The 27,614-nt window shown below is 42.6% G+C and overlaps 1 long non-coding RNA gene across 1 annotated transcript in view; it reads left to right on the top strand.

The window, feature by feature from the left end:
• The first annotated feature begins 3,887 nt into the window (after positions 1–3,887).
• LOC129633308 (uncharacterized) overlaps positions 3,888–27,614 on the top strand; it is a 117,092-nt gene continuing 93,365 nt past the window's right edge. The window contains exons 1-2 of the long non-coding RNA XR_008705013.1: positions 3,888–4,019; positions 24,361–24,470. This is a non-coding gene — a long non-coding RNA (uncharacterized LOC129633308). The remainder of the gene's footprint in view (positions 4,020–24,360; positions 24,471–27,614) is intronic.

The raw sequence follows: 27,614 nt of genomic DNA, 5'->3' as shown, positions 1-27,614 counted from the left end.
AGGAAGCCTTATCTGACATGCCCCCCAATCTGGGTTAGGAACCCCTTTTGTATACTCCACCCTTATAATTCTCACTTTATGTTCATCTCTCCTGCACGTCTGAGCAGTTGTTCATGTCTTCCCAGAACTGAACATAGTTCCTAGCACATGGCAGATGCTCAATAAATAATTATTGAATTTAATTAAGATAAATTAATTAAATTTAATTAAGCCCACTCAGGCTGGGTTGGTAAAGAAAGATTATGGAAGTTCAAAGGGATTCTTGGAAGATACTAAACTGTGTATGCGTGTGTGTGTGTACGTGCCCCCACATGCAGGAAGAGAGAAATGAAGAAACAGAACATGAGTGAAATCAGTTGTGCTTTTTCATTTGGGTCCTTCTTTGATATTCTTTCAGAGGCTAAGATATAAATTATATTTTCAATTATTTTTGATTGTCATGTTATCAGTGAGAATTTTCCTGACCTATTTAAATTGAAACTCACCTGTAACCCAGCACTTCTATTCCCTTTCCAGTTTTACCATAGCACTTACAGCCCTCTGATATGCAATAGATAGTGTTTATTTATCCAGTCCCCTCCCACAAGAATGTAAAGTCTGTAGGGGAAAGAAATTTTATTTATTTCCTGCTGTACTCCTGTCACTTAGAATGGGGCTTAGCATGTAGTAGGCACCCAACAGGTATATAATAAGTGAATATTGATGGGAGTGGTTTTATCTGAATGCAAGCCTATGATAAGATTGAATGATATGGGCCTTAGGGGTTTGTAATTTACAGAAGGGATATCCTAATTTCTATGTACTTTATATCAATGTATCAGATACCAAATTTGACATCTTGAACAGATGAAATTTGCTCTATGATGTCTAACCTGAAAATATAATGAAAATATATACATTAATGTTGCATAGTGTACTTAAGTCAAACTAATATAAATAAAATGCAACACAGGCACAGATAGAACAGCTGTCTCCCTTCCTAGGTTGAGCTGGTTGCTGGCAACTGGGGAATGGCCCATGGTCTGCGGTCTAGAAAGGCCTTCTTTCAAATGAAGCTACAACACTGCTTAGCATGCTCCGTGGTGCTCTCCTGGCCCACGTGTCTCTGGGACCAGTCAATATTCCTGAACTCACGTGGGTCATGTGATACAAACAGGGAAAAGTGCATTTCTGAGACCAAAGTACTGAAACTTGCAGTTCCAATGGTCACACCATCCTTCACACTCCCCATCAGGTCTGTGTAGCTAGGCTACATTCTCATTAGTTACTCCTCATAAAATCATGTGATGAGGGTCCCCACTTTCCTGATTTTAGATAAGCTAACAAGAATATAAAGGGAAACCTACCAAGAAAATTATTTCCTCTTTGAATAAATATTTTGATAATGAAAACTGAAAGTGTGAGTCGCTCAGTCGAGTCTGACTCTTTGTGACTCCATGAACTATATAGCCCACCAGGTTCCTCTGTCCATGGAATTTTCCAGGCAAGAATACTGGAGTGGGTTGCCATTCCCTTCTCCAAGGGATCTTCCCAACCCAGGGATTGAACATGAGTCTCCTGCATTGCAGGCAGACTCTTTACTGGCTGAGCCACCTGTGATAATGGTGAAATTTTTAAAAACAAAGGTACAAACTATAGAGGGACTAGGGTTTTATGCATATAGTTTCTACTGTCTTGAAGTGAACTCCTCTCTCTTAGTTTTAGAAAACACTTCGAGATTTTTCATTGAGATAGTTGCTGTTCAGAAACATGGAGAATAGAGAGAATTTTTGGAGAAAGTTAAGTTCAATGTACAGGCTGCTTCTGATGTATGATTTGCTCTCTGTTAAATTTCTGTTTTAGGCGGGACAGTCCCACCGCAGGCATCCTGCACTTTCCCCCATGACGCCATCTGTGGCCTTTCTTCGAGGCTTCAGGGTTTTGCTTTCTCCCTCTCCTTTGCTCACAGAGCGTTTGTTGAGTGACGCCCATACTGGCCACCGACGTTACGTGACCGTCACCTTCTGATCCGAGGACTCAGACGTTGTTGGCAGGGAGACTTGTCATGTGCACTTGCCCTTGTTGCTAAGTTCACATCAGGCACTGGCCTCACACTGATATTTTGTGCACATGACAGATGTCTGTTAATCCTCGTGGAGGATAGCTAATTAAGATAGGGTGGTCAGCTGAGAGAATCCTCCCCTGATTGGTCACCGCCCACAGTTGCTGGGAGATACACAGGGCGGAATTCCAGGGGGCGCTGTTCACACAGACAAGCCGCAAGGGGAATTGGGCCCTCTGGGGCTGTGCCTGACGGTAGCTGGGCTCTCCCAGAGGTAGGCTTGGAGGTGAAAATGTAAATTGTGTATTTGGGAAGTACAGAGGATACCAGTACGGAAGCAGGGAATGATACAGAGAAAAGTGGGTGATAACATAGGGTGTACTACTCTGCCTGCTACCACAGCGGACAACTGAAGCTTCATCCTGTGAACCCTGGGAAATGGTGCAAACACAACCTTGGAATGATCCCATCTTGGGGGGCAGAGAACTGGGAGCTTTATATAGCAGTTCCGTACAGTCGTTGGTCGAAGGTCTTAATTCTGTGGCCCTCTGGTCTGCTGCATGTGGGCAGTGAGGATTTCTGGGAAAAAAGATCCCCTGAGTCAAGGGATACAGATACTAGCATCTGAATGTGACTTGAGTGCAAACATCCATGGTGGGAGGTGGGGGGGTCAGTGAGGTGTATGGGGTTCAGTGAGACGTATATAGCGTCTCTACCAGCAGCCTTGCTTTCTGGGTCTGTAAATGACATCACAAAGCAACTCTCCTTTCTCTCCTTTGAAAAATGAGGATGCAACTCTTAATCTGATGTTGATGAAAACAGCAGACCTGCCAGGTGAAGGCAGAGTGATTAAATGCTGTTGGGAGTTTAATACTTCCTGGGTTTAAATCCCATCTTTGGCCCTTGTATAGCTTACCTGTCAAGTTCTGTAACCTCTCTATGCTTCATTTCCTTATTTACAGAATTGGCATAGTAAAGTGCCTGTGAAGATTAAATTAGACAATAAAAACAAAACATGTAAACATAAGACTGTTGGCATCAGAGATGAATATGTGCGTCCGCCCTCATAGAGTTTAAATTTTAATAGGGAAAATACTGGAGCAGCAATCATATTACTTTAACGGAACATGATAAAATTTAGGACAGTGGTAGGCACAAAGTATTTTGAAAGCATTTGGTGCATCCTGAGGAATCAGAAAGGCTTCCTGAGAGAGGTGATGACTAAACTCCCAGACAAGAGGGACTGGATGAAGAGAGACCTGCTAGGTGAAGGGGATCATTTGTTCCATGTGGAGGAAAGTATACCCCACTCACCTTTTCCTCAAATTTGAGTTGTGTGGGATGCAGAGACTGAGGAGTGAGCTTAGGCCAGTCTTCAAAAGCATTGGCACGTAACAACCTATGTGACTGCCCACAAGTCCTTCATCCCCTTCCAAGCCCCCAGCTCCCCTTCTGGGCTAAGAGGGACCCTATGTAGTGATAAGGGCTATGGCTCTATCCAAGCAGGCACCTTCAGAAGCTTTGGTTTTGTGGGCAGAGTCTGTGGCTGGTTGTATGGCTGCTCCACCCATGATTTAGAGGGTTTGTGTGGAGAGTGCCTGCTCCCTCCCTTGCTTCCCATCTGGAGTTCTCAGCTCTTTGCCAAATTTCTCCCAGCTCCTGGGTACAGAGGCTGCCCAGCCTCTTGTAGGGCAGAGAAAAGTCCCAGATGAACTGTGCTTTAGAGTTTGTGCTTTAGAGTTTTCGGATGCATTGTCCAACGCAGGCTTGTGATGTGTTCTTGCTCATGTGGTTTCCATCAGTGCCTGCTGGGATGTGGCTGGCAAACCCCCAGCCCACACTCAGGATAGAAGACAATGGGAGCCCCTCTCAGGGCTGCCCCAGCGTGTTGAAGGACCATGCTGTCTGGGTCTTCGGTCTCAGATGTGGTCTTTAAGGCATCATTTGGTATCAGATCTAGGCTGCTGATATTTGAGAGGTAAGTGCAGCTTTTAAAACATCACATCAGAGGATGTAACTTTCAGCTCTGTGATCTCCCTTTCCACTGGATTTCTCCTTAGAGAAGGCTGACAAGAGGCTGGATGATTTAGATTAGAGGGAGGATGTTAATATAGTTGCCTCTCTACCCCAGAGGACCAAGAGAGCAAAATGAGTTTTAATGCAAATTAGCTGGTCAAAAGCCCCACAGAAATCACCTGGCTTTTCTACCTCAGTTGGCCATTTGTAAGGAAGCCACCTGCTCTCATCAGGTCATTTCTCTCTCTAGTCATTTGGGTCCATCATATCGTAGAGAAGGAGTCAAACTACTTATCAGTTAGGACTTAGTTCTCAGTTAAATTGAGGTTCAGTTAAAGCAGTAGTAAAATCAAAACAAGACTAGCTTAAACAAGGCAGAAGTTTGCTCTTTCATTGAACTCTGTTATTTCTTTCCCATGTTAATGTCAGGTTGTAGGCTGTCCTGGACAGCACGGCTGCTGCATGCCACACAGTCTGTAGGCCCCAGGTTTCTTCTGTCTGTGACTCTGCTATGCAGGATCTCCACACCCAGGGTTACCTCATGGTCCAAGATGGCTGCTCCTGTTCCTGCCGTTATCTCTATAATGTAGCTAGTAGGGCAGAGAAAAGTATAAAATACTACATGGTACCTCTCACAGGTCCTTCCTGGGAGCTGCATATGCCTTAAATACCATTGGAAAAAAATCATGGTTTGGTCATACCTAGCTACAGGAATATGCCTGTAATACAGGAGGCCGGGGTTCAATCCCTGGGTTGAGAAGATCCCTTAGAGAAAGGAATGGCTACCCACTCCAGTATTCTTGTCTGGAGAATTCCAAGGACAGAGGAGCCTGGAAGGCTACAGCTTGTGGGGTTGCAGAGAGTCAGATGTGACTGAGCGACTAATACTTGCAACTACAAGGAAATCTGTATTTCAGGGTAGAATATGATAGTGGAATATAATGGCCAGCTGGAATTAGAGGGTTCTATTACTCAATGAATAAAGAGAGAGAGATGATATTAAGGTACAATTGGTAGTTTCTATCAATGACTGGACTGGACTCTTTACAGTAGTTTGTGATCTTAGGCATAGAACTACAATTTTTTGAACCTCAGTTTTCTTATCTGGAAAAATCACAGGAGTAATATTTACTTCATTGAGGTTTTGCAAGGATAAAGCAAAATTAAATGATGTAATGTTTGTCATTATTGAAGTGCAGAATGAAGCAGGGCAAAGGCTAATAGAGTTTTGTCAAGAGAACATGCTGGTCATAACACATATACTTTTACAACAATCCAAGAAACTGCTCTACACGTAGACATCACCAGATGGTCAATACCAAAATCAGATTTATTATGTTCTTTGCAGCCAAAGATGGAGAAGTTCTATACAGTCAGCAAATACAAGACCTGGAGCTGACTGTGGTTCAGATCATCAGCTCCTTATTGCAAAATTCAGGCTAACATTGAAGAAAGTAGGAAAAACCTACTAGGCCTAGGGAAAACCACTAGGCCATTCAAATATGACCTAAATCAAATCCTTTATGATTATACAGTAGAAGTGATAAATAGATTCAAGGGATTAGATCTAGTAGACAGAGTGCCTGAAGAACTATGAATGCAAGTCCATACCATTGTATGGGAGGCAGTAACCAAAGCAATCTCAAAGAAAAAGAAATACAAGAAGGCAAAGTGGTTGTCTGAGGAGGCTTTATAAATAGCCGAGGAAAGAAGAGACACAAAAAGCAAGGGAGAAAGGGAAAGATATACCCAACTGAATGCAGAGTTCCGGAAAACAGCAAGGAGAGACAAGAAAGGCTTCTTAAACGAACAGTGCAAAGAAATAGAGGATAATAATAGGAAAAATAAGACTAGAGATCATTCAAGAAAATTGGAGATATCAAGGGAATATTTCATGCAAGGATGGGCACAATAAAGGACAGAAATGTAAGGATCTAACAGAAACAGAAGAGATTAAGAAGAGGTGGCAAAAATATACAACAAGTTCTTGTCTAGAAGAACTATACAAAAAAGATCTTAATGACCTGGACAATCACTCACTGAGAGCCAGGCATCCTGAAGTGTGAAGTCAAGTGGGCCTTAGGAAGCATAACTACGAACAAAGATAGTGGAAGTGATACAATTCCAGCTGAGCTATTTCCAATCTTAAAAGATGAATGCTATTAAAGTGCTGCACTCAATATGTCAGCAAACTTGGGAAACTCAGCAATGGCCACAGGACTGGAAAAGGTCAGTTTTCATTCCAATCCCAAAGAAGGGCAATGCCAAAGAATGTTCAAACTATCATACAATTGCTCTCATTTCATATACTATTATAGCAAGGTTATACTCAAAATCCTTCAAGCTAGGCTTCAGTAGTATGTGAATTAGGAATTCCAGATGTACAAGCTGGATTTAGAAAAGGCAGAAGAACCAGAGAGCAAATTGCCAACCTTCATTGGATCATGGAGAACGTAAGGGAGTTCCAGAAAAACATGTACTTCTGCTTCATTGACTATGCTAAAGCCTTTGACTGTGGATCACAACCAACTGTGGAAAATTCTTGAAGAGTTGAGAGTAGCAGTCCATCTTACTGTCTCCTGAGAAACCTGTAAACAGGTCAAGAAGCAACAGTTAGAATCAGAGATGAACAATGGACTGGTTCAAAATTGGGAAAGGAATATGTCAAGGCTGTATATTGTCACTCTGCTTATTTAACTTATATGCAGAGTACATCTTGTGAAATGCTGGGCTGAATGAATCACAAGCTGAAATCAGGATTGTTGGGAGAAATATCAACAAACTCAGATATGCAGATGACACCACCCTTATGGCAGAAAGTGAAGAGGAGCTAAAAAACATCTTGATGAAAGTAAAAGAGGAGAGTAAAAGAGCTGGCTTGAAACTCAACATTCAATAAACCAAGATCATGGCATCTGGTCCCATCACTTCACGGCAAATAGAGGGAGAAAAAGTGGAAGCAGTAACAGGTTTTATTTTCTTGGACTACAAAATCAATTTGGGCAGTGACTGCAGCCATGAAATTAAAAGACACTTGCTCCTTGGAAGGAAAGCTATGATAAACTTATACAGCATATTAAAAAGCAGAGACATCATTTTGATGTCAATGGTCTGTATAGTCAAAGCTATCGTTTTTCCAGTAGTCATGTATGGATGTGGGAGTTGGACCATAAAGAAGGCTGAGCACCGAAGAATCGATACTTTTGTGTGGGAGAAGACTCTTTAGAGTCCCTCAGACTGCTGGGAGATCAGTCAGTCAACCCTAAAGGAAATCAACCCTGAATATTCATTGGAGGGAGTGATGCTGGAGCTAAAGCTCCAATATTTTGGCCACCTGATGTGGAGAGCTGACTCACTGGAATAGACTCCAACGCTGGGAAAGATTGAAGGCAAAAGGAGAAGAGGGTGGCAGAGGATAAGATGGTTAGATAGCATTGCTTACTCAATGGACATGAATTTAAGCAAACTCTAGGAGGTAGTGGAGGACAGAGGAGTCGGGCATGCTGCAGTCCATGAGGTCACAAAGAGTTGGAGATGACTTAGTGACTGAACAACAACAAAATGTTTGACAAAATGCCCTGTCAACCAGAAAGCACCATGCAAAACAATAATTTGGTATTTTACATTTAAAAAATAAAAATTCATTATGAAAATGGACAAAAGGAGGAGTATGGTAAACACATTTAAATTAAAAAAAAAAATTACTTCAGAGACAAAAGTGATCTTGGGGAAGATGTGGAGTTTCATCATGGGAAATCAGACAGAAAACTCTCAAAGGCAAATATTCACATGTGAGTTTTTAATTGCAATTGGAAAGATGATATACTCCACTTAAAAGGTTTTCCTTTGGTATTTCAGCATCATTAGCCTTGGCTCAAATCTATAACAGAAGAGGCACTCATAACCAACAAGTAGTAATGAAATCTTCAAAGAGTTTTTACAACAGAAAGGCTTTATTTGAATTAGGGAAGAAGGTCTTGAAAAAAACCCAAACCCATTTGCCTATTTTGCCTAATAAGGAAATACTTTATAGCACAAGATGCAGCGCTCTGGGAAAAGAATCAGCACTTTTTATTTTAATGGGACCCGATGTAATAGGAATGGCCTGCAGTTAATATTGCATATAATTATTTATTAGACTTGTAAAAACCTCCTATTGCCAAGGCCCCTGGGCATATGGACAAAGTTGGAGTATTAGCTAGTAAATACAAGCCGACTCAGCAAACACAGATGCAAGGTCATTCTATGGATGGACTCAGTGGAGACACAAGCTCCCGTTGCGGCCAGAAGTAGACGAACTCTCTGGGGAGAAAAATGACCAGGTCATGAGGCAAGCCCTCTTCTTTGGCCTGTATTGTTGTAGAGAACCACATCTTGTTGGAGGGAGGAGGTCTCCACAGTTCCCTGTGCCCGTAGTGTACAGACTTATTTGCTATATTGGTCACTCAGATCACAGTGCAGCCCACACCAGGCTGATTCCATGAACCATGGACCCAAGCAGTCACATGAAGCAGTTTTCTCCCTTCAGGTGGAAGGAGCTGGAGGTGATGAGAGGGAACTAGCCTCTGATTTTCTTGTCACACAGAAATAGCTACAGTAACAAAGAGGTACTTAAAATAAACCTTGAATCAGGCATATTTGGTTACAATTGAGATTCTGCCAATTAATATCTAGATGTTTTGGAGTAAATTACCTGTATTTCTGAATTCTGCCAGGTTATTTTGCAGAAAAGAGCACACAGTAGACCCTCAATAAATGTTTCTGAGATAGCTAAGAGATATCTTAAAGAAGACCAAATATAGATGACTTACAGTCCTTTGTCTTCCCAGTGAAGCACATCGGGCTTTATACTAAGCATAGTCATGTTCTTAAGTTTTACGTTTTGAAAGCATTGTATCTACTATGTGTCCAAAGCATTCTAACTCAGTGAAACGAAAGCATTATTTATGGGAAAAAAATCTTTCTGGCCTAATTACTTTCCTTAATCTATTTCACCTTCAATTTTGGATATTTTATGGAATCCTAGTAAAGAAAGGATTTGGTAAGTTGTCTAGAAATGTTTTGTCTTTAGACAGAATTGTAAGCAAGCCACAAGAAAGAGTTAAGGATCCAGCCTTTTATCTGACTTCCCAGTGAAGTGCTTGGACACCCTAATATATCTCAATAATTCATTCCATGTGGTAGTTTTGTCATTCCACTTGGAATAATTCTTCTGTATATATAAAACTTCAGTTCCTTATGGTGGAATTTAGGTTCACTTAAAAATGTTATCATTTGACATGTATTCATTGAAAACCTACTATGCTCTTGATACTGGCAAAGAGCTGGAATATATATTAATATTTGATCCTTAATGCATCCAAAATATCACTGATGTTCCATTTTAAATAAGAGACTTCTTATATTTGAAGAAAATGATTTCTTTTTAATTTTTAACTCTTTTCCTATTATAGCTGAAGCTCCAATACTTTGGCCACCTGATGTGAAGAGCTGATTCATTGGGAAAGACCCTGATGCTGGGAAAGATTGAGGGCAGGAGGAGAAGGGGATGACAGAGGATGAGATGGTTGGATGGCATCAGTGACTCGATGAACATGAGTTTGAGCAAACTCTGGGAGCTGGTGAAGGACAGGGAAGCCTGGTGTGCTGCAGTCTATGGGGTGGCAAAGAGTCAGACACAACAGTGACTGAACAACAATTCTCCTGTTTAAATTTTTTGAATCAATTATTTCAGTCTTCGTATCTAGGTATTTAGTCATACCTAAACCTTGCCTAATTTCTCCCTCTCTCTTCCTCTTTTCTTTTTTTTTTGTAGAAAGAAAAATGGCTGATTCTTTGAACTTAAAAAATTAATTTTTCTATTTTTGGCCACCAAATGCCTCCTTAAAGAGACCAGATATTTTATATGTAAATGTATTTTATAACACCAAAATTCAAGTGGAAAAAAATTGACTTAAGGAGTTATAATTCAGTCAGAAAATTCAAATGAACTCATAAAATACAACAGCTTGATTGAATCAGTCTCTTGCTAGTCGGTTCTCTACCCACATAAAATATGAAATGAAAAAATTCTTTTGCCAAACAGTTTGAAGTAAAAGTTCAAAAATTTTAAAGTCCCCTAATCAGCAGGAAGAATCAGATTTGTTTCTTTATTTTCTCCTCTACTGATATCACTGAAAGTAAGACTTTGAGAGAAGTGCTTTATAAAAATGTTTCATCTAAAACTGTCATCAGGCCAAAGAGAGAAAAGTAGACCACTACGTTACCTCTATGTAAATAATTTCCCCTGGATATTTCAGTAAACTTCAGTGCCACTCTGATGCAACTTTATCATTATACACAAAGCTTAAAACTTATGCTTCAAATATTTGTGACCATTAAGAACATAATTTTATTGTTCTCAATGATGCAGTAAAAGAATTACAAAATATACATTTGTAGAGACCTCTATAGTTTATAAAGTGTTTCATTAGGTCAGGGAGATACTATTCTTTTTCTCAGATAAGAAAACGAAGGCTCAGAGATTGTTGGGTCACCTAACTCGAACGGCCGTGTTGTGGTTGTAATTAGGTTTCCTGTGCCTCAAGTTCATGTTGATAGCCTATTGTACTCAAGTCTGTTAAAGCCCCATTTCAATGGATCCAGGGGGACGTTTGAGTCACTTCCCATAAAGATCAACCTTTACCTTTGGAATTGCTCTGGCCAACTTTTGTTTCATATGCATGTGTTGCTTATCACGATGTCTTGTGTTTCTATTGCTCATTTCTCTGAGAAAATCCAGGCACATTCCAGACACTCAAGTCTAATCTACTCCGATAGCAGGGAGCAGGACTGGACAACCATGGGGGTTGTTTGGCGCGTGCCCAGAGGCTGTGGGGTAGGCTGCTCATTTCTGGTCTTCCTGAAACAAGAATGGGCCCCTGCCACCTCCGGTGTGCTGTGTACTTAACTGGTTTTCCCTTCTCCTTAGACTCATACTCACACATCTCTGTTGCTGATCTCTTGGCTATCATCCCTTTTGTGCCTAACTTCTCAAAAGAGTAGCACTCACCTGCACATTCTAATTCCTCAGTTCTTAACTTCAACTTGTCTACCTGGTGTTAGCTTTGACTTTCCCTCTGACTTTTCTCTCCAAAAGTGAAAGTGAAAATTGCTCAGTCATGTCTGACTCTTTGTGACCCCATGGACTGGGGCCTGCCAGGCTCCTCTGTCCATGGAATTCTCCAGGCAAGAATACTGGAGTGGGTAGCTGTTCCCTTCTCCAGGGGATCTTCCCAACTCAGGGATCAAACCCAGGTCTCCCACATTGCAGTAAGATTTCCCTTCTCCAGGGGATCTTTCCAACCCAGGGATTGAACCCAGGTCTCCGGCATTGCAGGTGGATTCTTTATTGTCTGAGTCACCAGGGAAGTCCCTGAACACTGGAGTGGGTAGTCTATTCCTTCTCCAGGGGATCTTCCTGACCCAGGGATTGAATCAGGGTCTCCTGAATTGCAGGTGGATTCTTTACCAGCTGAGTTACCAGAGAAGCCCTATTTTCTCTCCAAGTTCAGTTCAGTTCAGTCGCTCAGTCGTGTCCGACTCTTTGTGATCCCATGAATCGCAGCACGCCAGGCCTCCCTGTCCATCACCAACTCCCGGAGTTCACTCAGACTCACGTCCATCGAGTCAGTGATGCCATCCAGCCATCTCATCCTCTGTCGTCCCTTTCTCCTCCTGCCCCTAATCCCTCCCATCAGAGTCTTTTCCAATGAGTCAACTCTTCTCATGAGGCGGTCAAAGTACTGGAGTTTCAGCTTTAGCATCATTCCTTCCAAAGAAATCCCAGGGCTGATCTCCTTCAGAATGGACTGGTTGGATCTCCTTGCAGTCCAAGGGACTCTCAAGAGTCTTCTCCAACACCACAGTTCAAAAGCATCAATTATTCAGTGCTCAGCTTTCTTCACAGTTCACCTCTCATATCCATACATGACAACTGGAAAAACCATAGCCTTGACTAGATGGACCTTTGTTGGCAAAGTAATGTCTCTGCTTTTGAATATGCTATCTAGGTTGGTCATAACTTTCCTTCCAAGGAGTAAGCGTCTTTTAATTTCATGGCTGCAATCACCATCTGCAGTGATTTTGGAGCCCCCCAAAATAAAGTCTGACACTGTTTCCACTGTTTCCCCATCTATTTTCCATGAAGTGATGGGACCAGAAGTCATGATCTTCATTTTCTGAATGTTGAGCTTTAAGCCAACTTTTTTACTCTCCACTTTCACCTTCATCAAGAGGCTCTTTAGTTCCTCTTCACTTTCTGCCATAAGGGTGGTGTCATCTGCATATCTAAGGTTATTAATATTTCTCCCAGCAATCTTGATTCCAGCTTGTGCTTCTTCCAAAGGTCAACTCTAATATGAAGAGCTTTATATATTTTCTCAGGTTTCTTTCTCCTTCACCTAAACTTGGCTGTCTTCCTCTTTCTGAAACTCTCTTTCTCTCTCCAGTCTCCTGCTCTGGTTGTCTTTCTAGCTCTCCAGACACCATTTTCTTTCCTCCCCTCCTCTCTTCTTTCCTTCCTTCCCTTGTCCCTCCCTCCCTTCCTTAGTTTCTCTCTTCTTTCTTTCTTTTCTCCCCCTTCCAGCATAATTTTCTTCCTCCATTCTATAGCAATGGATTTAACCCGTAGTCCACTAAGCTTTATTCACTTTTGCCTCCGAGCATACAGTTGCTTTTGTGGTTTCATCTCTGACTCCAATTTTTTTTAATGTATTTTTTAATTGGAGGATAATTGTTCTACATTGTTGTATTTGTTTCTGCCATACAACAATGTGAATCAGTCATAACTACATATATATAATATATACATATCCCCTCCCTCTTGAGCCTCCTTCTCACCGCTACCCCCATCCCACCCCTCTAGGTCATCACAGAGCACCTGGCTGGGCTCCCTGTTATATAGCAGTTTCCCGCTAGCTAGCTATTTTACACATGTATATATATCTGACCCTAATTTTGAAAGACTCCCAGATCCAAAGCTCAAACTATGTTCTTATCCTTGGATTCTGCCTCTAATGTCCAGGTGCCTATGGTACAGCTTTACCTATGCATCCAGCCACCACCTTAAACTTATATCTAAACATTGACTCTTCTTGATCCCTCCCAGATATCTTCACTTCTATTGGTGGTGTCGTTTCTCAGTTCACCAAGATCAATGTTTTCTATTATTTTGGACAGCTTCTTTTTCTTCCCCCAAAACAATGTAAAAATTTTCTTCCTTGTTGTTGTTGTTTAGTCACTAAACCATGTCTGACTCTTTGTGACCCCATGGACTGCAGCATGCCGTGCTTCCTTGTCCTTCACCATCTCCTGGAGTTTGCTCAAACTTTTGTCTTTCAAACTCACATCCCACTTTTCTGTTCCCAATGCCATTGTCTTTCTTGGTTCAGACTGCCTCTATGGCAACAAGTGACCTATCTTTCTTTTGTTTTTACAAACTGCTGTACCACCCTATGGTGTTGTTACCCCTGACTAGTAAGTACTTTTATTTTCATTTGTTTTGCTTTATCTCTTGACTTCCTACTCTTGCATTCCAGTCCCCTATGATGAAAAGGACATTTTTTTTTTGGTGCTATTTCTAGAAGGTCTTGTACGTCATCATAGAACTGTTCAACTTCAGCTTCTTTAGCATTAGTGGTTGGGGCATAGACTTTGATTACTGTGATATAGAATGGTTTGCCTTGGAAACAAACAGAGATCATTCTGTCATTTTTGAGATTGCACCCAAGTACTGCATTTTGGACTCTCTTGTTGACTATGAGGGCTACTCCATTTATTCTAAGGGATCCTTGCCCACAGTAGTAGATATAATGGTCATCTGAATTACTTTTGCCCATGCAAAAGTAGGGAGTTGAGAGAAAGATACCTGCAGTAACAGGCAAGTTTGGCTTTGGAGTACAAAATGAAGCAGGGCAAAAGCTAACAGTTTTGCCAAGAGAATGTACTGGTCATAGCAAACACCCTCTTCCAACAACACAAGAGACGACTCTATACATGTACATTACCAGAGAGTCAACTCTCTCTGGTATGAAATAAGATTGATTATATTCTTTGCAGCCAAAGATGGAGAAGCTCTATACAGTCAGCAAAAGCAAGACCAGGAGCTGACTCTGGCTCAGATCATGAGCTCCTTATTGCCAAATTCAGACTTAAATTGAAGAAAATAGGGAAAGCCACTAGACCATTCAGGTATGACCTAAATCAAATCCCTTACAATTATTCAGTGAAAGTGACAAATAGATTCATGGGATTAGATCTGAAAGACAGAGTGCCTAAAGAACTATGGATGGAAGCTTGTAACATTGTACAGGAGGATGAAATCAAAACCATCCCCAAGAAAAAGAAATGCAAAAAGGCAAAATGGTTGTCTGAGGAGGCCTTACAAATAGCTGATAAAAGAAGAGAAGCTAAAGGCAAAGGAGAAAAGGAAATATATATACCCTTCTGAAAGCAGAGTTCCAAAGAATAACAAGGAGAGACAAGAAAGCCTTCCTCAATGGTTAATGCAAAGAAATAGAGAAAAGCAATAGAATGGGTAAGACTAGAGATCTCTTCAAGAAAATTAGAGATACTAAGGGAACTTTTCATGCAAAGATGGGCACAATAAAGGACAGAAATGGTATGGACCTAACAAAAGCAGAAGCTATTAAGAGGAGGTGGCAAGAATACACAGAAGAACCATATAAAAAAGATCATCATGACCCAGATAACCATGATAGTGTGATCACTGACCTAGAGCCAGACATCCTGGAATGTGAAGTCAAGTGAGCCTTAGAAAGCATCACTACGAACAAGCTAGTGGAGGTGATAGAATTCCAGTGGAGCTGTTTCAAATCCTAAAAGATGATGCTGTGAAAGTGCTGCACTCAATATGGCAGCAAATTTGGAAAACTCAGCTGTGGCCACAGGACTGGAAAAGGTCAGTTTTCATTCCAATCCCAAAGAAAGGCAATGCCAAAGAATGCTCAAACTACCGCACAATTGCACTCATTTCACACGCTAGTAAAGTAATGCTCAAAATTCTCCAAGCAAGGCTTCAACATAACGTTAACTGAGAACTTCCAGATGTTCAAGCTGGTTTTAGAAAAGGCAGAGGAACCATAGATCAAATTGCCAACATCTGTTGGATCATAGAAAAAGCACGAGAGTTCCAGAAAAACATCTACTTCTGCTTTATTGACTATGCCAAAGCCTTTGACTGTGTGGATCACAACAAACTGTGGAAAGTTCTTAAAGAGATGAGAGTAGCAGTCCACCTTACCTGCCTCCTGAGAAATCTGTATGAAGGTCAAGAAGCAGCAATTTGAACTGGACATGGAACAACAGACTGGTTCCAAATTGGGAAAGGAGTACATCAAGGGTGTATATTGTCACTTTGCTTATTTAACTTATATGCAGAGAACATCATGTGAAATGCCGGGCTGGATGAAGCACAAACTGGAATCAAGATTGCCAGGAGAAATATCAATAACCTCAGATATGCAGATGACATACCCTTAGGGAGAAAGCTAACAGGAACTAAAGAGCCTCTTGATGAAAGTGAAAGAGGAGAGTGAAAAAGCTGGCTTAAAACTCAGCATTCAAAAAATGAGGATCATGGCATCTGGTCCCATCACTTCATGGCAAGTATATGGGAAAACAATGGAAACACTGACATTCTTTATTTTCTTGGGCTCCATAATCACTGCTGATGGTTACTGTAGCCATGCAATTAAGACACTTGCTCCTTGGAAGAAAAGCTATGACCAACCTAGACAGCATATTAAAAAGTAGAGACATTACTTTGCTGACAAAGATCCATCTAGTCATAGCTTTGGTTTTTCCAGTAGTCGTGTATAGATGTGAGAGTTGAACCATAAAGAAAGCTGAGTGCCGAAGAATTGATGCTTTTGAACTGAGGTGTTGGAGAAGAGTCTTCAAGAGTCCCTTGGACTCCAAGGAGATCAAACCAGTCAATCCTAAAGGAAATCAGTCCTGAATATTTATTGGAAGGACTGATGCTGAAGCTGAAGCTCCAATACTTTGGCCACCTGATGTGAAGAACAGACTCATTGGAAAAGACCCTGATGCTGGGCAAGATTGAAGGCAGGAGGAGAAGGGGATGACAGAGGATGAGATGGTTGGATGGCATCACAGATTCGATGGACATGGGTTTGAGCAAGCTTCAGGAGTTGGTGATGGACAGGGAAGCCTGGTGTTCTGTGATCCATGGGGTCGCAAAGAGTTGGTCACAATTAAACAACTGAACAGAACAGATGCTCTATGCTCTGAGATGCCTCTTCTCCACCATTTACTGTTCTATGTACTTCTTCATCCAGTTTTAAAAGATGAAAGAGTTATAACTCAAGCAGAATCCAGTTTGTTCTCAAGGAAGCCATAGACTCTCATAACTTTTAACGGGGTTTTTGCTTCCTGATGCCTTCCCCTATTTGGGTTGAATGCAGGTGGTAAGGAAAACAGAATCATCAGTTAGTTTTCTCTTCCTGTGTTGTGGTTTCTCTGGACTGATTCCCTGATTGGAAGAACTGGCTCCCACAGTGAGGGTTGATGTGCTGTCTCTGGGCTGTGGTTGTTCTGCATTAGACTTGAATGTATGTCTTGCTCAGCCTCCCAGACATGGTTTGCAAAATTCTTTATTGTTTTTCCCTTCTGGGGAGCGATAAGGTATAACATTTCTTATTGATTTTGGAACTGTTTCTACAATGCAAGCAAACACTTATCTGAAAAACCTTGTACTAATCACAGAAAAATGTGACCATGTGGGTCCTTGAGTGTAAGAATTTCCATAGCTATAGGTCTGTGGAGAGTTTTCTTCTTATAATTCAGGGTTCTGTTAAAAATAGTTCTCTCAATGGAAAATGAACAATTCAGAAGCAGGGTATTGGAACTCTTTCTGCCTTAATTCTCATGGTAGCTTAAGATAGAAAAACTCTTGCCTATTGTATCTCCCTGTAGGTGAATCAGACCCTAGATTTCTTTGATTGCTGAGTGTTCAAATTTAATGGAACTTCTAGCCCAATAGCCTTAAGAAGACTCTGAATACCAGAGTGGATGTTTCTGGCTATAGGGCGCAAAGGTGGTGGTTGGTGACAGCCTGGACAGACACCCCTACCCCCACCTTGGCCTGCCTTCCCCACATCATGTCCTGACCTTATTTTATTGTTTTCCTCCTACTTGAGCAAATAGATTTAAGTGAAATCCGGTGGGTCCACCCTCAAACTTTCAGGGCCCAGGACAAGAGTACAGATAGAAATCTATATATCCTGTGCCTATATTTTGGAAGCTAGAAGTCAAGCTACAAGATGTTAAATAAGATATGTTATTTTATTTATCTTTCTAACTTGACAAATATATCTTAATAATGAACTGGAAGGCCAGCTTTACATTCTGACCTTTCAAAATCTGGTTCCCAGATATCACCCATCTCTTACCCTTCCCAGCATCAACTCCACCCAGTACTAGGAGGAGCCTGGTGTACCAAAACCCAGTTCTGTCCACTGTCCCCTTCAGTTAGCGGCCCCTGTGGCTTATGTGGCATTCACCAGCTCTGCAGCCCATTCTCAGTAGGACAGATCTGGGAAGAGGCCCTCACAGGCCCAGTAAGCAGGCTTAGGGATGTTTGGGCAAGAAATTCCAGGATCCTCAGCTCCCAGAGAGTGGTCTAGAAGAGGGATGCGAGCTCCCCTTGGCCATGCAGACTCCTTATCCCATGGAAACTGGTTATAGCCTCAGTGGGTGTCCAGGGCAGGGCTCCATGTACTTGGGTCTGTGAAAGTCGCTCAGTCGTGTCCAACTCTTTGCAACCCCATGGACTATGCAGTCCATGGAATTCTCCAGGGCAGAATACTGGAGTGGGCAGGTTTTCCCTTCTCCAGGGGATCTTCCCAACCCAGGGATCGAACCCAGGGTCTAGAAGTGCTGAAATGCATCCAAAACACCATTTGGAAGTTCTTTCACTCTGACTTCATGTCATCTGTTAGGGATGGCTCCCGCCTGGTATAGAGAGCACCCAAACCCCTTGGACAAGCCTTCAATGTAGGAAAAATTCCAGCCAGTCTTCTTTCTCTGTCTTATTGGCCTGAAATACCCTTATCCTGTATTTCCTTGTGTTAAGTTTTGCTCTCCAGCATTACTGCTAGGAGTCTATGTAAGCCCTGGTACAGTTTCAGCCCTTGAGAATCTCTTCTCTGCTATGGCTCAGTGTCTGTTCTAGGGAATGCTGTGCAGTGGAAAGATAGCATGTCCAAGGTTTCTGTTCTGTTCTCTCTCTCGTTTCCCAGATGTCTTCCCCCCGCCCCCGCCCTCATACCCTGACTATCAGATGCCTTTTCTCCCATGTCTCTTTTTTTTTTAAATTTTATTTTATTTTTAAACTTTACATAATTGTATTAGTTTTGCCAAATATCCCATGTCTCTTTTGTCTCCTTCACCTGTCCCCTTCCTCACGGTTTCTGTGCTTTGAAAGTACCACCCCCTTCCAAGCCTTGTCTTTTACCTCTTTCCTCAGTCATCAAAACTCTCTTTCCTTCAGAAAAGCTGTGTTAAGCGTATGAACAATTTTCAGATTAATCCCAAAGAAAAGACTGGAAAGGTGAAGTTCACCTTTAAGCACCAGGCTGTCTTTGTCCACCTTTGTGTTGTGCTCGTTCTCTCTTCTCAAAAGCAGCTCTCGGGAAAGAATCCGGAAAGATCACAGGTGGTGTCTCTGAAGTGGAAGAAAAGACCCAAATCCTTCCAAAGGACCTATGGCTGTGGGGGCGGGGGAGTAGTATTCTAGGGCTTTTGAAAAGGCTTTTGTCTTGATGTGCTGGATGCCTGCACAGCACAGAGGGCCCCACCTTCAGGACTGAGTCTACTTGTCCTGAGGGACATTTCTTAGGAAGAGACCATAATAGCAACAGTTTATGCCCAGTTGGTACAAGTCGAGATTGTTTTCCATTTAGACAGGAAAGCGACAGGCATATAGAGGCTTCTACTGAGACTGAGCACAAAGTGTTGAGGAGCCTGTTTTCCGGCTGCTTCCTCCCTTGCATTGCACCTCCTCAGTCTTCCAACGCCCTGACTGCTGGAGTGGACCCAGCAGGCATAGGGCTCTGATGCGGTGTTTCTGTGTTCTCTGCCACACCTCCTGTCAGAATGGATCAAAAGCATAGAAAACATAAAGTCCATCACTTCCTTCTGGTATAAACAATCTGTGGCTGCAGGAACGGGGTCTGGAGTTTGAGGCCTGGGTATTAATCACATCAATAGTTTACTTTCGGCACAAATGACCTTTTCTGCCTGTGGGGAGAGAGAGGCTAGGAAATTCTCTTCAAGTGTAGATACATCAGTGTGTGACACATGTGTGTGGGTGTTCATGAGTGTTACCAATGAAATGATTTGTAGCTCTGTTTCTGCAGTTCTTACAAAGTAATTGAAGTTATTCCTTCACATTCTCCAGGGAAGAAATTGATAAATGATTTTAAGTATTAATATAAGAGAAATCTTGAAGATGTACATGGTGTTTGAATTTGGCAAAATGTTTTTCCTTGGAGGAAACTTTGAAGCCTGAATGGTTGTCGATAGAGTTCAAGTTTTGAAGTTAGATCTTTTAAATGTTTCCCCTGTGAGGAGCTGGGTTGCTTATTCTCTCTGATCCCATATGTAAATGTAATGTTAATTTTCAAATCTTTCTGGGTTGTTATGAGGATTAAATGAGAAAATTTATGTGAAGTGTCTGGCAGGGAGTTGATTCTCAATAAAATTTACAGCCCTTCTCTGGTCAGAGGCTGCTTATTGCCCAACCAATTTTCATATCCCCTTGTTGTTCAGAAGCAGAACCCTGATTTAATTCAGATAGCACAGGGCTCTGTAGTGAGATGATATTTCCCAGCTTTGTTTGCTGCTTGATATGGTCATGTAACTAAGTTCCAACTAATGAAATGTAAGAAGTTGTTAGGAGGGAATTCTGGGAAGGTACCTTAAAAGGGAAAAAATCAACTAATGCAGGCTTATAAAAATCATTTAACTCCCCACTTCCTCTGGAAAGTAGACATAATGACTGGATTTGCAGCAGCCATCTTGGATCATGATCTAACCTTGAGGGTGGTACAAAGCATTATAGAGAAAGATAGGTGTCTGGATTCCTACTGAGTGTGAGTCTAGTACTATTCTAGGACTGGCTACCTCTTCTTCTTTTTTTTTTAATGTGTGAGATGAATAAATTTTTATCTTGTTAAAGCAGCTGTTATTTTTGGCCTTTCTTATTGAGCAATGAGTGAAGTTCCTAAAACATCTTTCCTTTATACTCATATGCTCTTATTTAATTCTCAAATTTATCCTGAAAGTTATTATAGTTTTTCCTATTTTGCAGATAAAGACACTTAAGCGGAGGAGTCCCATATTATGGCTATTCTGTGCCACTGCTTATTTTTGACTGTTTATTGTGCTTTTTACTGGAAGGGTGATCTTGAGTTTTCCCCCAATTCTTCTCTTCCAGATCTTATCAGCAGTATGGCATAATGGCTACAAGTCCAAACTCAGGAGCCAGATTGCCCAAATTTGAATCCTGCTTCTGCCATTTATAGCTAGGAGATGTTCACACAAGTTGCTTGATCTCTCTGGGCCCCGATTTCTTTCTCTGTGACATGGGGATAACAATAACCTCACAGAGTAGGTATCAGGATGAAATGAGTTAATGTATGTAAAGTGCTTAGAACTTAGAATTTAAAGTGCCTGGCATATAGAAAGAACTATTAAGTGCTAGCTAAAATCATTCTTTTTTTTTTTTTTTTTTTTTCTATAGTAGGCAGACAGATTCACTCACTGAATGCAAAGCCTTTGTTAGGACCATAGCTTATATTTGAATGTTTTACCACATTTCTATTGGTGTTATAAGCTGTGGGTGTTCTTAGGTAATTCATTCTTATCTAATCCTGAGACCTTCCTGAGAGCACGTGGGTCCAAATGGAGACTCCATGTAATGGCACCACTGAAGACCTGGAGGGCCCAGGAATCCCTGCTGGTGGGACATGAAGTTTGCTCTGAAGGACATGGGAAGAGGGACTGGTAGGATTCTGGTGGAGAACACCAGGGCATGGGAGACTAGATGCTAAGCAAGGAATGGAGGCTCAAAAAACTCTGCTGATATTTTGGGGAAGAAAGAGATAATGCTCTAGACCAGAGGCAGATAAGGGGGAAAAGAGGGAATGGATTAGGAGGAAAGGAAATAAAGTCAAGAAAGAGCAGGAAAATCCTCCAGCCTCATGAATTATAGATCATTCAGATGTAAAGTCCTTGGGCTTTCAAAGTATGCCAACCTGACATGGAAAGGGGGAAGGATGAAGGGAACAATAGTTTCTTGTGGAAATATTATCTAAAAATGTAATAATATATATTGTTATATTTATATATATGTATATACACACACATACACATATATAATTTGTCATCTGACAATGAAGACCATAATGAAGCTCAGAGAAAGTGACAGACCAGAGCAGAGAAGGAGGTTAGAGGATGATCTACTGGTCAGTGCTTGTTCCTCTGTGAGTCTCTGAAGTGGACTCGGCCAACTCTTTCCATGCAGCCCTGCCCGAGGTCCACCTCCCTCCTAGATGTTAAAGCTCCATAAGATTTCTAGACATCTACTACTCCCCTTTGTTGATTCTTATTGAGGGCATTTGTCAGTTTCCTCCTAGAATTTGCCATAAAACCCTTGCATTAAAACAGGCCTCTGCACTTGTCCCTGGGGCTTCCTTGGTGGCTCAGCTGGTAAAGAATCTATAAGGAATTAGGGAGACCCAGGTTTAATCCTTGGGTTAGGAAGAGCCCATGGAGAAGGGAATGGCAACCCACTCCAGTCTCTTGCCTGGAGAATCCTATGGACAGAAGAGCTTGGTGGGCTATAGTCCATGGGGTTACAAAGAGTTGGACACAACTGAGTGACCAAGCAAGCATGCACTTGTCCTTATTAAGGTCAGCTGGGGGAAAGGTGCAAAGACTGTCCTGGTCAGCAGGCTGAGGAGCGCATGGAGAAGGACAGGGTCGGGGAGCAGGCCTGACCCCAGGGTTGGCCCAGAGGGACACAGAACCAACATGATCCTGGAGCTTGAGGGCAGAGAGGCTGGTCAAAGTCTCTTCCACCCGTCGCCGCTCTGTTTGTCGAGCCACACTGGGCAACTTTTGTTTCTCTTCCACCTCGGTTTTAAGTTCCACTGGAGTTAATTGTCTGCCATAAAGGGGGCACCTCTGTTTTCAGGACAACGTGTGGCCGCTCAGTGGGCAGGAGTAAACTTTGCACACTTGGCCTCTGCACAGTGAACGCCTTGTTTTTGTTTTCACAAGGTTCAGCGCTTTCCTTTTCTCCACCCCCACGCTCTAAGTCACATGGCAGTGTCGTGTGCCTTACACAAGCGCTCTGGCTGTCTTGGCGGGGAGCACATTAGAGGTGAGTCAGCCCATGTGGGACAGGAGGTGGAGTTGCCCCAGGTCATGTTGGTGGAAATGGCCCACAACAGGTGTGGAGTCACTCCCTGCAGGAAGCAGCAAGGGAGGACTTGGGGAACCACAAGGAATGGGGCAAGTTGCCAAGAAAATTCAGATCCCTGGGTGCTCTGCATTGCCCTTGTCTTTGCCCAGCATCTTGGGACAGTTGCCATTTGCCACAGTTCAAGTCAGTTTAAACATATCACAGGACAATCCCCTCCTGCACCCCCCACCTTGCTTTGTTTATCCCATCTAAGTGGCCTCTGGATCTTGGAAAAGAACTCTCCAAGTTGAGCCATAAATAGTGAAGGTTGTCTTTGTCACTCACATAAATAACTTTGCAGTGTTGTATGTGTATGTGCATAGAAAACTCGTCTAAAAGATCTCTCCAACCCCCAGGATGTTGCTGGGAAGTCTCTCAGATAACCAGAGATGCTCTGGAGATAAGAGTGTCCCCAGGGCCCGGAGGGCCCAGAGCAGCGCAGTGCAGCCTCTTCCATGATATGGTGCGGGGAGGGGGCAGGACATGAACCTGAAGGCCCAGATGAAACCCCTGCTCCCCACACTGTCCACATCTCAGTTCTGAGGCAGCCAGAACATATCACTGTGTGGGAGCCACTATGCTTAATATCTGTTTGAACTCCTCTCAGTTAGAAAGCTATTGGTTGGTGTACGTTATCTATTGTTTTGTAATAATCCCCTTAAACAGAGTAGTTCACAAGAACAATCATCGAGTTTGCTCATGAACTTGCAGCTTGGCAGGGACAGCTTGTCTTCCCACGCACAGTGTCACTCTGGGGCATTTAGAGCTGGGGGTGACCTGCTGGCTGGGGGCTGGAACACTCTGAAGGCTCACTCATGTGGCTGGCATTTGACATTGCCTGAGGCTGGGGTGTTAAGTTGGAGCGATCAGCCAAAACACGTACACGAGGCTTCCCCACGTGGCAGCTCGCCTTTCTCGCAGAGTGGTGGCTGGGTTTCAAGAGTGAGCTTCCCAATCAACAAGGCAGAAACACGTGGCATTTTTATGACCTGGCCTCTTGTGCCAGCCCCATACTCTTTTGGTCAAGGTAATCCTTATTCAATTCTGGAAACTTTCTTCTTTGACACTCTTTAAATAATATTCTAATTTACTTGTTCTGGTCCCATCTGAAAGAGCACTAATCCCTCATGTATTTTGTTATCCATACAGATTCTTTCCCTTCTCAATATTTTTCTTCTCTTTATCATTATGCTCTGCTTCTAGGTGAAGCTCTTGTGTTTATCTTCTACATATGATTTAATTTTCAGCATTCTTAATGCTGCTGTTTTAAAGACTTAAATTCTACTGCAGCATTTTTATTGCATCCTTTCCTTAACTCTGCAGGTTTCTTTTTAACTTATTTTTATGTCTAATCCTTTTATCTTTTTATTTCCTATAATCAGGATTTTATTAACAAAGAAAGCAATTGCTATCTAAATTCTTTTTCTAAATAGTAAATCATTGTCCCACATTGCTTTCTTCTGCCTCTTTCTTTCATGGTCCCCATGTTTTTTGGTTTGTTTTCTGCCTGCTCATCCTTGAATGAGAAGAGAGCTATTCTAGCATAGCAGTTACTCTAAAAATGATGGCTGTTTGCTTGGGTCCTGTCGCATCCTCCTGGTTGCAGTTTGATACGTTTTCCCATGTGTTCAGCTCAGGGGCTGGTGCTTTGAGATGATGCTTGTAGGGATCTAGTGGACCGGGGAGATGCTGGAGGAACCTGGCATTCTGGAGCATCAAAGTGAGGAAAATTCATTTCTGTTCTGTGCTGTAGAAGTTGCTACATCCATTGCCAGTTTTCTACAACCAGAGTTCACCTATGGGCATGAGTTGGCATCCATGGCACCTCTGTCCTAGAGCAACTGGTCAGCCTCCTTTTCCCAGGTAAGGAAGATGTTTCTCTTTGCCCTTGGTGCATGAGGTAAACTGATGAAGATGAGGAGCAAGAAGCAACTGAGACTTGCCCAAGTTTGCTGATCCAATTTTATTTATGAGAGCAGGCCTCAGGTTTCTTGTCTTCTGCAAACTTCCCTATATGCTTCTTAGTCCCAGCTCATTAGTAGATAAAATCTGTTCACACAAGTTTGTAGGACTTCTCTAATCCTACTTATCCTAGAAAGGAAACACTGAGGACAACTTAATTGACTTTCAGTGTATACACATGGATGTTTTTGCTCTTGGATCTTTCATTGTCTGAAAGCTATCATCAGTTTCTTGTTCATTCCACTCTGAGGGAGGAGGTGGAGGTGAAGGTGAGTGGTGCGGAAAGATGGACATAGACATTAGAGTTTAGCAAACTGACTCTCAACTGGTTCTCCTCAATGTCAAAGAGCCAGTTCTGAAGAAATTGGATGTGGGGAGAAAGTTGTTAAATTTAAATCCAGGGTGTTTGAAAGAGAGGCTGCAGCTTAAAGACAAGAAAATCCTGCCTGCCCTGCCGAGTAGGGAGTGAGCAAAAAGTTGTACCAGGCAGATGTAAAAACAGTGTAAGGGGGAGAGCTCAATTCTGTGTGACCACTGAAATGAGAGCTCTGTGGGAACTGTGCAGTTATCACTCTGAGGGGTCATTAAAGCCCTCATTTAGTTTTAAAGCAGCAGCAGCCCTTAAGGACATGCACTGCCTTCAAACATGAAGCAGCTCTACGGAGTCAGGACCCATATCTCCTCCTGCACTTTCCTTCTCCAGGGAATAAGAAATGGTTTACCACACATGTTTGAAAGGTACTGAAGGGAGAGCAGAGCAATGAACAGATTCTTCCCTTGCTTTTTCTGCTGATCTCATTTCTCAGCAGTATCTGGCAAAATGGCTCCCACTTCATGTGTGAGAAGGAAAGGCAGTCTCCAGCAGATTGTTGGGCCTATGAGCTAGATGGACACTTAGCCAGAGCTATGTCCCTTGGTGTTTCCACCCCCACCATGCCCAGCTCAGCAGCAGCAACTGTGGGCAATAATGATTGACTCTACAGTGTATGAAGCTCCAGGGAACCTGAGCTGCTAGAGGACATCATTCCTGGCTCAGGGGCTTGCAGTCAGATGAGAAAGGTAAGAATACACGAGAAAGCTAAAACAAAGCCTGACACGACTACAACCCCAAGTCTCAAGACAGTCTGTGCTGAATGAATCCCTGTGGAGTGGCCCAGGCAGCAGGAGAGGCCACAGAGGCACTGCAGGAAGGTATCTGGCTGTGAGTCAGGTTGGGGAGAAAAGGTGGTAACAACGTCCTGTCTGATCACTACAAAATCCTACAAGGAGGATGTTATTAGTATTCTCATTTTATGGATAAAGAAGCAAAGGATCAGAGGAGCAGAATAAGATGAACTTGTATATCCTACTGAGTGACAGACACTGTACTCAGAATTTTTAGCAGGGCTTTGTTTAACCCCTGCAACAATCCTGCAAAATATTATCATGATTTTGACTATTCTAATTTTACAGCCAAGGAAACCGATGCTTGGCACAATTGATTAAACTTCCTAAGACCACACAGCTGGTATATGACTTCAAGTCCTAACCTTTTTCCAGTTTCACCACATATATGATCTCAACAAGTAAAGAGAAAGTGAGGGGGCAGACATGGCAGGGTGGGTAGCATAGGCTGAAATGTACCTGACATGAATGGAAATTTACCCGGCATGTTTGGGAACAACCGAAATGTCTGTGATGACTACAGCAAGGTCTCTGCATGTGAATAGTCAGTAGATAAGTTTGAGAGATAGTAGAGCTCAGATTTTCTTCCTTTGAACATAAATTCAGCAGGGATAGGTTAGGTAGGTGGAAGGGGTGTCTGGAGAACAGCCAGATCAGTTGGAAAAGTATCACAAATGTCAGAATGAATGAGAGGCAATACAAAGGAAAGCCAGCCAGCTTGGTTTAATCACATTTGGTCTAAGACCAAACAGTGGCATTAATGTGGCATCAAGATTTTAAGCACCAAAAACAAACAAAACCAAACAAAAAAACAACCAAGTATTGAAACAAACTAAACTCATAACCTGACATTTGAATCAATGTTTCATGAACTGTGAAAGCCCAAATCAAAGTCCCATGCACACACTGCCACACTCAGTGCTCCCAACCCTGCAGCAGGCCACCGTCGATCCACACCTCCGCCGGAGACTCCTGGACACTCACGGCAGTCTGGGTCAGTCTCTTGTGGGGTCTCTGCTCCTTTCTCCTGGGTCCTGGTGTGCACAAGGTTCTGTTTGTGCCCTACAAGAGTCTGTTTCCCCAGTCCTGTGTAAGTTCTGGTGGCTCTATGGTGGGGTTAATTGTGACCTCCTCTAAGAGGGCTTATGCCATACCCAGGTCTGCTTCACCCAGAGCCCCTGACCCTGCAGCAGACTACTGCTGGCCCATACTTTCGCAGGAGACACTCAAACACAGTTCTGGCTCAGTCTCGGTGGGGTCTCTGGGTCCTAGTGTGCACAAGTTTGGTTGGAGACCTCTGTGCATCTCTGGTGGGTAAGGGGTTTGATTCTAAACATGATTTTGCCCCTCCTACTGTCTTGCTGTGTCTTCTCCTTTGCCCTTGAAAATGGAGTATCTTTTTTTGGTGGGATCCAACATTCTCCAGTCGACGGGTGTTCAGCAGTGAGTTGTAATTTTGGAGTTCTCGCAGGAGAAGATGAGTGCACACCCTTCTACTCTGCCATCTTATGCCGCAAATGCACTTGTAAATGTATAGTTAGAACTGCACATGGGACTACAGACTTCCAAATGGGGAAAGGAGGACGTCAAGGCTGTATATTGTCACCCTGCTTATTTAACTTATATGCAGAGTACATCATGTGAAATGCCAGGCTGGATGAAGCACAAGTGGGAATCAAGATTGCTGGGAGAAATATCAACAACCTCAGATATGGATGACACCACCCTTATGGCAGAAAGTGAAGAAGAACTGAAGAGTCTCTTGGTGAAAGTGAAAGAGGAGAGTGAAAAGTTGGCTTAAAGCTCAACATTCAGAAAACTAAGATCATGGCATACAGTCCCATCACTTCATGGCAAACAGATGGGGAAACAATGGAAACA

This window comes from Bubalus kerabau, chromosome 18, assembly GCF_029407905.1.
Source record: "Bubalus kerabau isolate K-KA32 ecotype Philippines breed swamp buffalo chromosome 18, PCC_UOA_SB_1v2, whole genome shotgun sequence".
NCBI lineage: Eukaryota > Metazoa > Chordata > Mammalia > Artiodactyla > Bovidae > Bubalus > Bubalus kerabau.
The sequence above is the reverse complement of the archived record's forward strand: the minus strand, read 5'-3'. Positions and strand labels throughout refer to the sequence as shown.